Below are 16,870 nucleotides of genomic sequence, written 5' to 3' on the forward strand. Positions count from 1 at the left end.
ATAATTTTCTGCAATTCAATCCTATTGCATATTGGTACAGCAGCTGCACCCAGCTTCACAAGTGAACAGAAAAAGGCAATTATAGTGCCCTGGTTACACTGTACCAAACAGCAGGGCAAAATACTTACAATGCAATCACATATCAGCACTCATCAATTATACTTCCAATACATATAATAATCACAGGCCAACATCGACACATATTTTTATATAAGTATTTCTAAATAAAGGTCTACACAAAAATCTAACTCCACAACTGTAGGATGATCAATTAATCTGCTGCAAAGATTTGCTCCCTTATGCTCAATGCATGATTCCCCAGTCCTGTTAGGTTTAGCAGCAGCCATCAGCTGTAACTAATGGCTGAATCACATTGAACTGATGCTCCATGCACCTTAGAAATAATTCAGCTGTTAATGTGAACCCACCATTACTCCGGTTGCTGCTTTTTGTGGGTTATGTTGTGTCAGCGTTGCTGAACTCTTCTAAAGATCATTTATTGTCTCATCTTCTCTTCACTTATTGCCTTCATTTTAGAGATAAAATCTAAGCACCATGCAGGCAATGCACACTCTCCTCTGCTGATAGGCTGTGGAGGACTGTACCAGGTGGCAACAGCAGCAGTCTGCGGATCAGAGCTGCTTCTGGTAAGGAGAAGTCCGCTGCCTAGCAACAGGATCCAGGATTGAGGTTGACAGAAAGATATGCACTGATGTCATGAAGACAGCTCAGGCAATTTACAGGGTCTAATAGTCTTTGTTCCCTGTTGTTACTGTTACAGTCCTCCTGACTCAGCGATGGTAACTAGACCCTCCGTGTTCCTTGCACAGCCAGAGGGATTTGAGTGCCCATCAAAACCACAACTTTTGTGAACCCGCATAACCTATTTCAGGAAACAGCCTGACTTACATACCACGATCTGTTATTTCACAATTAAAGAGGCAGTCTCCCTGTAGTTAGCCACGATAGAATACTGGGTCAGACTCTACATGCAAGCTGCAGGTAACAGTGTTTTGGATCTTAATTTTAATTAATTAGAAATAATACAGCTCATATCAGAAAATAAGCAAAAAAGGGACAGTTATTTCTTATGCACATCTGAACTTAATCTTAGCGTTAACATAGTAAAGTACACAAAAGGTGCTTTTTTAAAAATAGTGATCAGAATACGGTGTTTACAGATTAATCTAATTTTGCAAAACATTTAAAATCTGTGTAGATGTTAAGAAAATGCACAAAAAGTACTGAAAGAATTATCTGACGAAAAAGTGTTGTCACAACCTTGTCCCACTAATGCAGCTATAAAACTAATTGGAAAAAGAAATATGGAGGCGCTGGTAGGACAATACCTCAATCTGAACACAAAAAAATAAACCTGTCTCAATCCCTGAACCTATTTTTGTGAGAATTCATTTTTATAATAAAACTGCCCATTTTTGCACTGACATCTACAACTACTGCGCTGCTGTCAAGTCTTTAGTAAAGCTCGGGTGACGGCAAATAATTTTTATGTTGTATTTCACCTTGCCAATCAGATCATTTTGCACATTGCTCTAAATCCCATTGCCGAGCTGCATTTTAATCGTGCTTACAGGTCTCCATGGCCTAAAAGTCGAATTAAGGATTCTATCATTCACAAAATGAACTGAAGCAATCAGTATTAGCAAAGGTACTTTTACGTAGCCAGCCCCCCCCCTCCCCACACACACACACACACACACACACACACACACGCTATCGAATAGGAGATCCATCACTGTCAGTAACATCTAATACTACATTTCAGAAAAGCTAACCAGCACTTATACACTTCCTGTCACAATAAATACAAATATTTCCACAAAAAATCAATTAAAATGACTAATACATCCAATACCTTAAAGAATAAAACAGTGAACTGAAGTCAATTAGGTTTCTGTCAGATCCAGGTGTCAGGTGAAGAGCTATGGGCGCAGTAGGGGAACATATTAACTCCGTAGCAAGACTGGAAAGACAGTAGGGATTCCATCACATTTATTTAATGAGGATTATCTGCCAGCTTCTCATGCAATGTTCCTGAGCTTGTAAGATAAGGTGTGTGATATTATCCTAAGAATACGTAGCTCATTCAAATCAAGTTTTGTCGTCCACTATTTTAACAAAAACATCCACACATTTATTTTATATGGGTGTGTTGAGATAGTTAACTTCAATCAGTGTGGCAGTCGAGAAGCTACAACAGGCATTCAGGAACTGGGTTGGGAATCAGATAATAGAGAGAAAAAACAGCTGATGTTCCTTGCAATGATGCACTTTCACAGACTTCATTAGAAACACAAAATAATTTATTAATAAGAACTGTACAGCAGCCACATGGCTGCACCTCGTGCCGACATGTCTTAACGATTTAGATTTATTGTCACGTGTACCGAGGTACAGTGAAAAGTATTGTTCTTCGTACAGTCCAGGCAGGTTGCACCATACATGAATACATAGAACATACTATAAATATACACTGTAAATACTTAAACATAGACATCAGGTGCAGCATACGGAATATGGTGCTACAACTATAGAGATGCGTAGAAAGGACAGTGGTGGCGCAGTGCTGCCTCACATTGAACCCGGCCCCGGGTCACGGTCCATGTGGAGTTGGCACAATCTCCCATGCATGGAGGGCATGGATTGCACCCCCACAACCTAAAGATGTGCAGAATAGGTGGACTGGCCATGCTAAATTGCCCCTTAATTGGAAAAATGTTTTTAAAAAGATGCGTAGAAAGATCAGTTCAGTCCATAAGAGGGTCATTCAGGAGTCTGGTAACAGCGGGGAAGGTGTTTATGAATATGTTAGTGCGTGTTCTCACACTTTTGTATCTTCTGCCCAATGGAAGAGGTTGGAATGACGAATAACCCTAAGTGCATTATGCTGCCCGCTTTCCCAAGACAGCGGGAGGTGTAGACAGAGTCAATGGTTGGGAGGTGTGCTCGTGTGATGGACTGGCTGTGTTCATGATTCTCTGTAGTTTCTTATGGTCCGGTCTTGGGCCGAGCAGTTGCCATACCAAGCTGTGATGCAGCCAGATAGAATGCTTTCAGTGATATATCTTTTTTTTAAATAAATTTAGAACAAAGAACAAAGAAAATTACAGCACAGGAACAGGCCCTTTAGCCCTCCAAGCCTGCACCGACCAAACTCCCGTCTGAACTAAACCCCGTACCTTTTCAGGGACCATATCCCTCTATTCCCATCCTACTCATGTATTTGTCAAGACGCTGCTTAAAAGTCACTATCGTGTCTGCTTCCACTACCTCCCCCGGCAGCGAGTTCCAGGCTCCCACCGCCCTCTGTGTAAACAAACTTGCCTCATACATTTCCATTAAACCTTGCCCCCTCGCACATTAAACCTATGCCCCCTTGTAATTGACTTTTCAACCCTGGGAATAAGCTTTTGTCTATCCACTCTGTCCATGCTTCTCATCATCTTGTAGACTTCTATCAGGTCGCCCCTCAACATCTATCGTTCCAGTGAGAACAAACCAAGTTTCCCTAACAAACCCGCTTCTATCTCTCCCCGTAGCTCATCTTCCTACTTGCCCTCTAGCTCCTCTATCTGAGTTTCCTCCAACTCCATAAGCTCTTTGTAGTTGTCGGAAACCTTCCCCTCTCCCACCCCCATTCTGGAAACTATCCTGTCGTGCATCCCTGGTGGTGGCAGGAGCGGAAAGGTCGGAACCTGCCTTCTCAAAAAGTCCTGTACCTGCAGATACCTAAACCCATTCCCTCCCGGCAATTCAAATATCTCCTCCAAATCCTTCAAACAGGGGAAGATCTCATCAATAAATAAATCTCCCATCCTCTTGATCCCCGCTCTCTGCTATCTCCAAAACCTTCCATCCAGCCTTCCCGGTACGATGGCTCGTGTAAATCGTGGCCCAGACCAATGCTCACTCCATTCTCCTATATTTCCTCCACTGCCCCCAGACTCTCAGGGCCGCCACCACCACCGGGCTTGTGGAGTACTGGGCCAGCAAGAACGGCAGAGGTGCCGTTATCAGTGCCCCCAGACTTGTGTTCTTACACGATGCTGCCTCTACATGCTCCCACACCGTCCCCCCACTACCCACTTTCTAATCATAGCTACATTTGCTGCCCAGTAGTAGTTACAAAAGTTCGGCAGTGCCAACCCACCCTCCCCCGACTACGCTCCAACAACACTTTCTTCACTCGCAGGGTTTTACCCCCCTCCCCACACAAAGCCCCAAATCATCCTATTTACCCGTTTAAAAAAGGCCTTTGGGATAAAGATGGGTAGGCACTGAAAAACAAACAGAAATCTGGAGGGGGCCGTCATTTTCACGGTCTGCACCCTCCCGCCAGTGAAAGCGGGAGCATGTCCCATCTCCTAAAGTCCTCCTTCATTTGCTCTACAAGCCGGGACAAGTTTAGCTTGTGCAATGTCTCCCATTCCCGTGCCACCTTGTTTCCCAGATAGCAAAAGCTCATTCCCATCACTCTAAATGGCAACTCTCCCAGTCTCCTCTCCTGCCCCCTCGACTGGATCGCGAACATCTCACTTTTCCACATATTCAATTTATACCCCGAAAACTGACCAAATTCCCCTAACATCCACATAATCTCCCCCATTCGGGGCTGTTTAGCACAGGGCTAAATCGCTGGCTTTGAAAGCAGACCAAGGCAGGCCAGCAGCAGGGTTCGATTCCCGTAACAGCCTCCCCGAACAGGCGCCGGAATGTGGCGACTAGGGGTTTTTCACAGTAACTTCATTTGAAGCCTACTTGCGACAATAAGTGATTTTCATTTTTCATTCCCCCTAACGGGTCAGAGATATACAGGAGCAGGTAGTCCACGTAAAGCGAGACCCGGTGTTTCACTGCCCCACCGGACCAGCCCTTTCCAGTTCCTAGAAGCAGCTCTTAACGCCATCGCCAATGGCTCTATGGCCAGAGCAAACAACAGCGGGGAGAGGGGACACCTTTGCCTTGTCCCCGGTGCAGCTTAATATAGCCCGACATCAGCTGTTTGGCGTCCACGTTCAACAGGGAGATTGGCCTGTATGACCCGCATAGCTCTGGGTCCTTCTCCCACTTCAGAATCAATGAGATCGAGGCCTGCAACATTGTTGGGGGAAGGACACCCCGCTCCCTTGCCTCATGAAATGCCCTCACCAGCAGCGGGCCCAACATCTCCGAGAACCTCTTGTAAAATTCCACTGGGTAGCCGTCCGGTCCCGGGGCCTTAGCCGAGTGCATGGCCTCCAGCCCCTCCATTATTTCCTCAAATTCAATTGGGGTCCCCAACCCTTCCACCCGTCCTTACTCCACCTTCGGGAACTTTAACTGACCCAAGTACTGCCTCATCCCCTCCAACCCAGCCGGGGGTTCCGACTCATATAGCTTGCTATAAAACTCCTTAACCACCCCATTCACACCTACTGGGTCCAAGACCACGTTCCCACTTCTGTCCTTTACTCTCCCTATCTCTATGGCCGCCTCCCTTTTCCTCAGCTGATGTGCTAGCATCCTACTGGCCTTCTCCCCATACTCATACTGTCCCCCTCGCCTTCCTCAATTGCTCCACTGCCTTCCCTGTAGATAACAGTCCAAACTCCATCTGTAACCTCTGCCGCTCCTTCAGTAACCCCGCCTCTGGGGCCTCCGAATATCTCCTGTCCACCTGGAGTATCTCCCAACCAGCCTTATCCATCTCTGCTCGTTCCATCTCTGCCCGTTCCATCTGTTCTCTATGGGCCCGTCTCGAGATTAACCACCCCCCCTAACCACTGCCTTCAGAGCTTCCCACACCGTTGCTGCCGAGACTTCCCCCGTGTAATTTATTTCCAAATAGTTCTGGATGGACTTGCTCACCCGCCCGCACACCCCCTCATCTGCTAATAGTCCCACATCTAAGCTCCATAGCGGGCGCTGCCCTCTCTCATTACCATGTCTACTTTTTTTTTTAAATGTATCTTATTCCAAACTTACATAAAAGGACATAAAACATAAACAAACTCCCCAACACACAATGATAGTTTTTTTTTTAAAAAACAGATTTTTCACTCCCCCCACGCGCGACGAACAGCTCCTCGAACACAGCCACGAACATCCCCCATCATGCCTCGAAGTCCTCTGTTGAACCCTTTAATTCGTATGACATTTTCCAGCCAAAGAAGGTCCCCCAGCCAGGCCGCCACCCCGGGCGGCATTGCTGACTGTTAAGACGTTTTAGTTGCTGTGATATGAAGAGTCTAAAGTTCCGTTCCTTTTTCATAAACACACATTTATTTCATTCCAACAGCCTTTGCACGAAACTCTAACTATACACCACCTGACAGAGGCCACCTGAAGCCCCTTTACATATCAGTGTCAATTAATGGATACTTAACATAAATGAGACAACTAATTGCAATGTCTCTTAACCCGTTACTTAACACTGATCGCCTCTCCAACAGTATTCTTCGCCAGGCAATCAGAGAGGCGAAGGCCACAAAGTCGGCCTTTCTCCACTCCATCAGCTCTGGCTTCTCCAATATCCTGAATATCGCCACCAAAGGGTCCGTCTCAACCACCTCCCCCACTATCCTTGTTAGCGCCGTGCACATTCCCGCTCAGAATCTCTCCAATTTTTCGCAGGCCCAGAACATATGTGCGTGATTCACTGGTTCCCGCCCACACTCATCTGTCACGTTCTGGAATAATCCACTCATTCTTGCCCAAGTTATATGTGTATCCTGTGTACCACCTTGAACTGTATCAGGCTCATCCTTGCGCATGAGGTCACATTTATCTTTCGTAGAGTTTCACTCCATCCTCCCCAGTTTATTCCCCCCGCCCAGTTCTCCTTAATCTCCACCACCTGTTCACCTCGCTGCTCTCCCAGCCACCCATATATGTCTCCGATCTTACCCTCCCCTTCCACATCCGGAAGCAGCAGTCACCCTCCATGTCTACTTAGTACGACAGAGGTCCGGTCTTAGAGACAATAATTCCAGGGATCCAACAGGGATCCAACTTGATCCACTACCAAAGTTTCATGTTATGACACCATGTCATATTATGTACTTAATATGTTTTTTTTTATTGTTGTAGCAGTGGTGGCTCATCGATGAGGCTTTTTATTAGTGTGACTATTTCAGCAACCTTGTTCTGACAAGTAATCCCAGTTTCTTTCTCTGTCTGAATTACTGATGATTTCAATGTTTTACTTCTTCAGTTAATTTCTTACTGCCGAGCTCCCCTTCAAGCTCTTGTTCTCCCGATTCAATTCTTCACTGGACTTGTTCTTATTTTCTAGTTGCTTTTCATGAAATTCAGCTTATTCTCCATTGTCTCATTAATTTCTCCTTCTTAACTGAGGTCACATTTATCTTTCGTAGAGTTTCACTCCATCCTCCCCAGTTTATTCCCCCCGCCCAGTTCTCCTTAATCTCCACCACCTGTTCACCTCGCTGCCCTCCCAGCCACCCATATATGTCTCCGATCTTACCCTCCCCTTCCACATCCGGAAGTTTTGCAACATTTTTCAAGTTTGCCGTCAGTCATTTCATCTTGTTTTAATATCTTCTCTAGAGTTTTAATTCTTTTTGCTGATTCATCTTTATATTCGATACTTTCTAGTTTCTTTTGAAGTCTTTAATTTCTGTGTTTCCTCCAAGGGGATTCATCGTGTTCTTACTGGGCATATACATTTCACAAATGGAACTTTAATTTCTGCACATCTTAACTTCAGCCAAACCCTATGGGCTTCAATGTTGGTTGGGCCCGTCTTCGACAAAGTGTTGACTTGTCACCATTCCGCAATTTTTCCGTTGCCTTGCATCGGGGGCCTTTCAGTGCCCTCCTTCAGAGGCCTTTCAGTGCCCTCCTTCAGAGGTCTTCTTTTGCCTCCTTTCTGAGGTCTTTGTTGCCTACTCTTTGGGGTCTTCCTTTATCTCTTGCTTGAGGCCTTCATTGCTTCCTCTGAAGTCTTCTGTTACCTCCTCCTCGAGGCTTCTGTCGCTTATGGACCCTTTTTGAAAGTTGCCCTCTATCTTGGGTCTTCTCCAAATTTCCTGTCCATTGCCATTTGTTCCTTCTTGTAGTTGCCGCTCAAAGTGCATTGCCACTTTAAATATATCATCTTTAAATGCAATGTCACTTCAAGACTGGCATCTTTTTTTTTTTAAACTGAGCTGTCAGCAGCTGCCGGCTTTCTTTCTGTGTTTTCCCGGGCTTTTGGAGTTTTGGTGTGACCCTGGCTGCTCCTTTTCTGAATTTTTAAGCCCTTTTAGCAATCGCCAGAATTTCTTGTTCTTCTGGCCGTTTGGGAAGTCCGATTTTTTTCCTATGATGCCGGTCGCACTCGAGGTCTGATCAGGCCGTTATTTTTAAACTGGATAACCTGTCTTCTTTTCAAAACAAGAGCTTCTCTGTTTTTTAAAAAATAAATTTAGTGTGCCCAATTTAATTTTTCCAATTAAAGGGCAATTTAGTGTGGCAAATTCACCTACCCTGCACATCTTTGGGTTGGTGGTGGGGGGTGGTGGTGGGGACGACCTTTGCAGCAACTCGTTTTAACTGAAATTCCATTTCATCTAAGGTATTTTCACTTGATATTTTTCTCTCTATGTTTCTAAACTTTTGACTGTATCTGCCAATTCAGGTTTGTTCCGAGTCTGTCCCTCAGCCCCTCCAATGCACCGAGCTACGCCCGTCGACCACATCATCTCCTGATCTACAATGTTCACCCTTGTGAATTCCGACCCGGGGTCTTGCCGCGTTTTCTCCATTGTCCACACAACTTGGAACTGTCTATCTTTTCTGATTCTACTGTCTGGCAAAACCTCAAATGGGTCTGCTCACCCAAAGCGGCACTGTGGTGAGTATTATGTTTCCTCCGACTTTGATTAAAACAGGAAGCTCACAGATGTCAGGCCAGAGCCAGTGTCACGATAATTTTACCCACACTGCTAGATGTAATGATGCACTTTCACAGACCTCATTAGAAACATAAAAGGATTTATTAATAACAAGAACTGTACAGCAGCCACACAGCTGCACCTAGTCCCCAAATGTCTCCTGCCTAAGAGAGGACTACATCCCCTGGGGTGATTACCCACTCTGCATGCCAATTGGTCCCTCAAGCCAGGCGACCCTTACACTGCTGTGCTGCACTGAGAGACAATCATCACAAATCACCACATCCTGTTCTTGTTTGATGTCCAGCAAACTCTTGGTTTGTGGATATCACGCAAGGACAAGAATGGGTCTCACTGAAGCATCTATCTTACAATCAAACAGCTTGCTATCACTCACTATCCAGACTTGCACTTTAAATAGGACTGCTTAGGTTTGAGTAGAAGGGAAAAATGAGGACAGAAAGAAAATATTAATTCAAACGGCACATCCGCACATGCGGTTAACAGTCACAGAGGCAAGATGCCTTTTTTAAAATATATTTATTCAAGTTGTATAATAATAGCTAACAATATTACAAACAATCAACCAACAAAGGTATAAAGATACAATGGCTATGGGGGGGTTAGGTAGCCCATAATTGGGCCTCAATTCAAAAATTATACTATTCAAATGTCAGAGCGGATCTACCGAGGTGGAACACCCTCCTTCTGTCTCTGGTGGGTAGGATCCAAACAATCAAAATAAATGTACTTCCCAGGTTTTTTATTTTCATTTCAATGTATCCTAATTTTTTTTGCCCAAATCCTTTTTTTAATTCAGGTTAACAAATTGATTTCACTTTCCTTTGGGCGGGTAAAAGTCCCAGAACCCCCACAGTGTTCTGCTCCAGAGAAACAGGCGGCGGGAGGCTTGGCTCACCCAAATTGTTTGTTTTACCATTGGGCTGTCAACGCCCAAAATATTTTGCAGTGGATGAGTGACCTTGACTCGGTTTGGGGCAAAATGGAGGCTGGCTCATGCACTACCTCTACTCTTCATGCCAGAATTACTGCATCACATTATACAAATTTCTGGCACATTTGTACTTATTTGATCGAAATTTCATGTTGATAAAATAGGGATAAATCACAACCGGAAAGACAATGATTATAAAAAGCAAACAATTTTTTTTTTTAAACAAACAATTTTATTGAGGTATTTTTTGGCATTGTAAACAGTTACAGATAACAGAAATGTCATAAACATCAATATAAAACCAATGCTTCAATCAAACCATACTGCTGCACATGCCTGCTCCTCTCCCCTAGACACAACCCGCCTATTTATCCCTCCTACTCTACTCTAATTCCCCCCCCCCCCCCCCCTCTGCTGACGTTCACGCGAAGAAGTCGATGAATGGTTGCCACCTTCGGGCGAACCCCAGTACAGATCCCCTCAAGGCAAACTTAATTTTTTCCAAACCCAGAAAACTTGACATGTCCGAAAGCCATAGTTCGGTCTTCGGGGGTTTTGAGTCCCTCCATGCCAGCAGTATTCGCCACCGGGCTATTAGGGAAGCAAAGGCCAGAACATCTGCCTCTTTCTCCCCCTGGACTCCCAGGTCTTCCGAAACCCCGAAAATTGCCACCCCTGGACTCATTACTACTCTTGTTTTCAGCACCCGGGCATGACATCCGCAAATCCCTCCCAGTACCCCCTAAGCTTAGGACATGCCCAAAACATGTGAACATGGTTCTCTGGTCCTCCTGCGCATCATCCGAGCTACCGTCATGTGGGCCCGGTGAACAACCTTAAACTGAATCAGGCTGGGCCTGGCACATGTTGCGGTTGAGTTTACCCTACTCAGAGCTTCCGCCCACAGCCCGTGCTCCATCTCCCCGCCAAGCTCCTCCTCCCATTTGAGTTTCAGTTCCTCCGTCTGGGACTCTTCCCCCTTCATGAGCACCTTGTAGATATCCGAGACTCTACCTGCTCCTCCTTCTCCTCTATAGACTATTCTGTCCTGGATCCCTATTGGCGGAAGGCGTGGGAAGGATGGGACCTGTCTGCGTACAAAGTCCCGCACCTGTCAGTACCTAAAGTCATTTCCCCTTACCAGCCCAAATTTCTCCTCCAAGCCCCTCAAACTCACAAAGCTCCCCTCGAGGAACATACCGCCCACCCTCCCCACCCCCACCCGCCGCCATGTTCGAAGCCCTCCATCCACATTCCCGGGGGTGAATCGATGGTTATCACATATTGGAGCCCAGACAGACGCACCCACCCCCCCCACATGCCTCCTCCACTGGCCCCATATCCGCAGGGCCGCCCCCACTACCGGGCCGGTGGAGTACCTGGCCGGCGACAGCGGTAGGGGAGCCGTGACCAGGGCTGCCAAACTGGTGCCCCTGCACGAAGCCGCCTCCACTCACTCCCAGATAGACCCCGTACCCACCATCCACTTCCTTATCATGGCTATGTTAGCCGCCCAGTAGTAGTTGATCAGACTCGGCAATGCCAGTCCCCCCTCGCTGCGGCTCCTTTCAAGCATCGCCTTCTTCACCCGCAGGGATTTTCCCACCCAGACAAAGCTCATGATGATTTTGCCAGTCCTTTTGAAGAAGGACCGTAGGATAAAGATCGGGAGGCACTGGAAGATGGACAGAAATCTAGGGAGGATTGTCATCTTTACAGTCTGCACCCTCCCCGCCAGTGACAGCGGGAGTGCATCCCATCTCCGAAACTCCCTCTTCATTTGTTCCACCACTCTAGTCAAATTTAACTTATGCAACCTGCCCCAGTCTCGTGCCACCTGTATCCCCAAGTATCAGAAACTTTCCTCCACCAGCCTAAATGGCAGCTCCTTCAGTCTATTCTCCTGGCCCCTTGCCTGCAACACAAACATCTCACGCCTGGCCATATTTAATTTGTACCCTGAAAACCGGCCGAACTTCCTCAATGTGTCCAGTAAATTTTCCATCCCGGCCAGTGGGTCCGACACGTACAGGAGCAGGTCGTCCGCATAGAGAGAGACCCTATGTTCTTCCACCCCACCGCCAGTCATTCCCTTTCACCCCTTCGGAGCTCTCAACGCCATCGCCAACGGCTCTATGGCCAGCGCGAACAACAACGGGGCGAGTGGGCACCCTTGCCTGGTCCCGCGATGTAGTCTGAAATAATCTGACATTATCTTGTTCGTCCTAACGCTAGCTTTTGGGGCCTGGTACAATAGTCTGACCCAATTAACCAGTCCCTCCCCGAACCCAATCCGTCCAAGCACCTCCCACAAATAGCCCCAACTCCACCCGGTCGAAGGCCTTCTCAGCGTCCATTGCCGCCACTACCTCCACCTCCTTGCCCGTCGGGGGCATCATGATCACATTAAGCAATCTTCTTAAGTTAGCGGTCAGCTGCCTGCCTTTCACAAACCCTGTCTGATCGTCCCCAATCACCTCTGGTACGCAGTCCTCAATTCTAACCGCCAGGACCTTGGCCAGGAGCTTGGCATCCACATTGATCAGGGAGAGTATGACCCGCAGGATTCCGGGTCCTCGTCCCGCTTCAGTATCAGCGAGATGGTGGCTTGCGACATCGTCGGTGGCAGGGTCCCTCTGTCCCTTGCCTCATTAAAAACCCTTGTCAGGACCGGTCCCACTATCTCCGAGAACTTCTTGTAAAACTCTACTGGGTATCCATCCGGTCCCGGGGCTGTCCCCGACTGCATGGTCTTTAGGCCCCCTCCTCCGTTCTAATCGGGGCCCGCAGCCCGTCCACTAGTCCCCTGCCTACTTTTGGGAAGGTTAGTCCATCCAGGAACCTTTTCATCTCCTCCGGCTCTTCCGGGGGTTCTGAAGTGTACAGCTTACTATAGAAGTTCCGAAATACCTTGTTCAGTCCTGCCAGGTCCTCCACTCTGCTCCCCTCCCCATCAACCACTCTACTTACTTCCCTGGCCGCCGCCCTCTTCCTGAGTTGCTGCACTAGCAATCTACTGGCTTTCTCCCCATGCTCATACACCACTCTCCTCATCTTCCCAAGTTGTTCCACAGCCCTACTCGTGGATAGCACCCCCAGTTCCGCCTGCAATCTCCGTCTCTCCCAGAGTAGGTCCTCCCCCGGAGACCCCGCATGCTCCTCATCTATCCGGTGAATTTCCCTAACCAATCTGTCCATTTCTGCTCTGTCCGCCCTGACCCTGTGAACCCGAATTGAGATCAGCTCCCCCCTCACTACTGCCTTCAGCGCCTCCCACAGGGTTGCTGCTGAAACCTCTCCCGTATCGTTCACCTGCAAGTAATTTTGCATACACTTCCGAAGTCTCTCACATATCCCCTCCTCCGACAACAGTCCTACGTCTAACCTCCATTGCGGGCGTTGGTAATTCGCCCCCCCCGACCTGCAGGTCCACCCAGTGCGGGGCATGGTCCGAGATAGTGATTGCCGAGTATTCCGTATTCTTTACCTCCCCTACACAGTCCCTGCTCACGATGAAAAAAATCAATCCTAGAATATACTTTATGAACATGCGAATAAAACGAGTAGTCCCTTCCCGTCGGCTGTCTGGCTCTCCATGGGTCCACAGCCCCCATTTGCTCCATGAACCCTTTCAGCTCCCTTGCCATTGCTGGGAGTCTGCCCGTTCTGGGACATGACCGGTCCAGCCCCGGGTCAAGGACCGTATTAAAGACCCCCCCCATTATCAACTTACATGAGTCTAGGTCCGGGATCTTCCCCAGCACTCTTTTGATAAAGTCAACGTCGTCCCAGTTCGGCGCATATATGTTCACCAGCACCACTCTCCTCCCCTCCAGCTTTACCTTACCATAAGGAATCTGCCCCCGCCGTCTGCGACTACGCCCTCCGCCTCAAATTGAACCCGCTTATTGATCATAATTGCTACCCCGCTGGACTTAGAATCCAAGTCCGAGTGGAAGACCTGACTGATCCAGCCCTTCCTTAGCCTAGTCTGGTCAGACACTTTCAGATGTGTCTCCTGCAACATAATTACGTCCGTCTTTAGAGCCCGCAAATGCGCGAACACACGTGCCCTTTTAACTGGCCCATTTAGTCCCCTGACATCCCAGGTGATCAGCCTGGTTGGGGGCCCCAACCCCAACACCACCCGCCGCCCCCCCCCCCTTGCCGGTCAGCCATAACCTTTCTTGGGCCCGCCCCCAGCCCATGCGCCGTGCCATTCCGGGCTCGCCTCTTGGCTGCTTCCACCCCCGACCACCTTTCCATTACCTACTTCCGATCCCCCCCCCCCCCCCCCCCCCCACGTCAGAAAAATAACTCCGCTCTCTCCCCCCCCCGCCCCGCCCAGCAACATCCCCCGATAACCCCACCCCTGCCATTCACTGGCTGTATTTCTCCCCCCCCCCCACCCCACCCCCACCCCCGACTCCCTTGACTAGCCAATCTGCTAGCCCGGTGACTCATCGCTCCGACGCCCCCTTGTCTCACTCCCATTGTTTCCCCGACCTCATCTCCCCACTCCCCAGCACACCATCCCCACTCCGACCCACTGGAGCAGTCTCACTAAGATGGGAAAGATCAAACAAGATGTAAACATCAAACAGCAACACGAGGCTGCTCCAGGTACAATACAGTTCCAGCTGTGTACACAGAAAAGTGTCAACCCACGTCCCTTTCTGAGCACCGAAAAAAAAAAAATATATATATATGCATATATATAACACCGCAATAACCCAGTACCCGTACATCCCCCATCCGAAACAAACATAAAAACCATAGACATAAATAAAATAAAAGCCCCCAACCAGCATCTTTAATCCCCATTGCTGACCGGCCACCCTTTTGTTACAATACAGGCTCCAGCGCACTCGGAGAGCCCAACAAAAGGTACCCACCACAACAGAAGAAAAAAAAAAGTGGAGAGAAAAAAAACCCAACAGATAAAAGGAGAAAGACCATTCGAAAGGGGGCAAACACTGCCCACAAAAAATACACCACAAGGCACCTTTAACGCTGAAACAGTCGACCTACAGTCGGCACAGTAGGCGTCCCGTCAACCAGTAATTCTCGGACCCTAGCTTGCGTCCGTGGGTCCTTTTTTCGATACCAGCCCCTGATCCCTCACAAAGTCCATCGCTTCTTCGGGCTCGGAGAAGTAGTGGTGTTGGCCCTGATGCGTAACCCAAAGACGGGCCGGGAAAAGCAGACCAAATTTCACGTGCTTTTTGAACAACACCTCCTTAACGTGTTTAAAGGCTGCTCGCCGCCTGGCCACCTCCTGGCTTAGGTCCTGGTAAATGCGAAGGACACTTATTCCACTTGATGCTCTTAGCGCTCTTTGCCCACTGCAGCACCTGCTCCTTCTCCATAAACCTGTGGAACCTAATCACCATCGGGGGGGGGGGGGGGGGGGGGAGAGAGAACATAGGGTCTCTCTCTATGCGGACGACCTGCTCTGGTGGTCGCGGAGGACAGGCTTCAGCCCCTCAGCTGCATCAACAGGTCCTCCACGAACGCTGTGGCATCAGTTCCTTCCGTCCCCTCCGGGAGGCCGATGATCCTCAGATTTTGTCTACGGGCTCTATTTTCCAGCTCCTCTACTCTGTCCAGCAGTCTTCTCTGTCTCTCCTTCAACCCGTCGACTTCTAGCGCAGCAATCGTCTGCGCGTCCGCTTGCTCCTCCACAGCTCCTTAACTTTTTCGTCCTGGGCATCCAGTCTCTGGTTCAGCTGATCCACTGCCTTCTGAAGTGTGTCCAAGTTATCCCGCTTCAACGATTCAAAACTGCTTTTTATCACCTGCAGCATGTTTTCCAGCGCTTGCTGGATCGCCGGGTCCGAGGTCCATAGGTCCGCCATCTTTGCTCCTGGGTCAGCTTACCCTGCACCTTGCCTTTGTCCTTTCCTCTCCCGTTTTCACCGCTTTCTGCTCTCCCGCAGTTCCATGCAGCTCTGCCCGTTCCTCAGCACCTCCATAGCCATCTTTCCAGCGCTCCACAGTCCCGCAAAACCGGGGAACCAGGTCCTCAAATCCCGCTGGAGTGAGAGCCCCCGAATGTGCGGCTCACTCACTCATTGCCGCCACTGTAAGTCCTTCACAAAGCAAACAATTTTATAACAAAAAGATAAAGGTGTATAAAGCTAAAAGTATCAGAAAAAGTTGATAATTAATAAAAAAGATAAACCAATCAAATTGCTCCACTTTTCGAAATACCCTTTTGGTCACCACCTTGCGCTCCCATTAAATTGAAATACTACTGGAAATAACACTTGCAATGTTACAGATATAAATGAATAGATTTGACTAAAAAAAACAATTAAACCTATTTGTATGGCAGAAATTTACATTTAAAAGACACTTCAAAGTTCCATTGGAGGCCTTCATCTCTGAGAAAGAAGCCAAGGACTTGAGTTAACCATGCTACCCTGAGCCATTCATTACCTGCTAAACATTCAAAGAGCAACAGGCTGAGATTGCCACCTATATCAGTTTCTACAGTATCTATGCCTTTTTATATATGGCAAGACTGGCCATTCACAGTCAATACCAGGACTTGCTTTTTGTAAAAGCATTCAAGCAAGATTAGGCATGTTTGTTGGGAGAAAATAATAGCCCATAATTTACTGCTGAAAAATAACAATGAGGCTCACCTATTGTAATGGTGCCAAAGCCAGATGGAACACAGAAATTATTAGGGTCACAGTGCACCCTCCTATTTAGGTATAAATTGCCCATTGTCTTCAGACAAGTGCAGATAAACATAAACATGAGAGTTGCTGACTGGGATGTACAAATCAGCCATGAAGCTGTATTGAAACAACTTGTCGTTTGGCTCCCCATTCGAATGTACTGAACAAAATAAAGTTCCTGTACACGAAAATGAAATGAAATGAAATAAAAATTGCTTATTGTCACAAGTAGGCTTCAAATGAAGTTCCTGTGAAAAGCCCCTAGTCGCCACATTCCGGCGCCTGTTCGGGGAAGCTGGTACGGGAATTTAACCCACGCTGCTGGCCTT

The 16,870-nt window shown here is 47.8% G+C and overlaps 1 protein-coding gene across 11 annotated transcripts in view; it reads right to left on the reverse strand.

Annotated features, from left to right (window-relative positions):
• LOC140408146 (lysine-specific demethylase 2B-like) overlaps positions 1 to 16,870 on the reverse strand; it is a 402,335-nt gene that overhangs the window by 220,650 nt on the left and 164,815 nt on the right. Inside the window, exon 1 of one of the 11 annotated variants that reach the window (XM_072495158.1) lies at positions 429 to 581. The exons of the other annotated variants lie outside the window; for them this stretch is intronic. The gene's annotated coding sequence lies outside the window, so the exon portion shown is untranslated. Of the gene's footprint in view, positions 1 to 428; positions 582 to 16,870 lie in introns of those variants that run through there. 11 annotated transcript variants of the gene reach the window in all.

Source organism: Scyliorhinus torazame, chromosome 1 (assembly GCF_047496885.1).
Source record: "Scyliorhinus torazame isolate Kashiwa2021f chromosome 1, sScyTor2.1, whole genome shotgun sequence".
Taxonomy (NCBI): domain Eukaryota; kingdom Metazoa; phylum Chordata; class Chondrichthyes; order Carcharhiniformes; family Scyliorhinidae; genus Scyliorhinus; species Scyliorhinus torazame.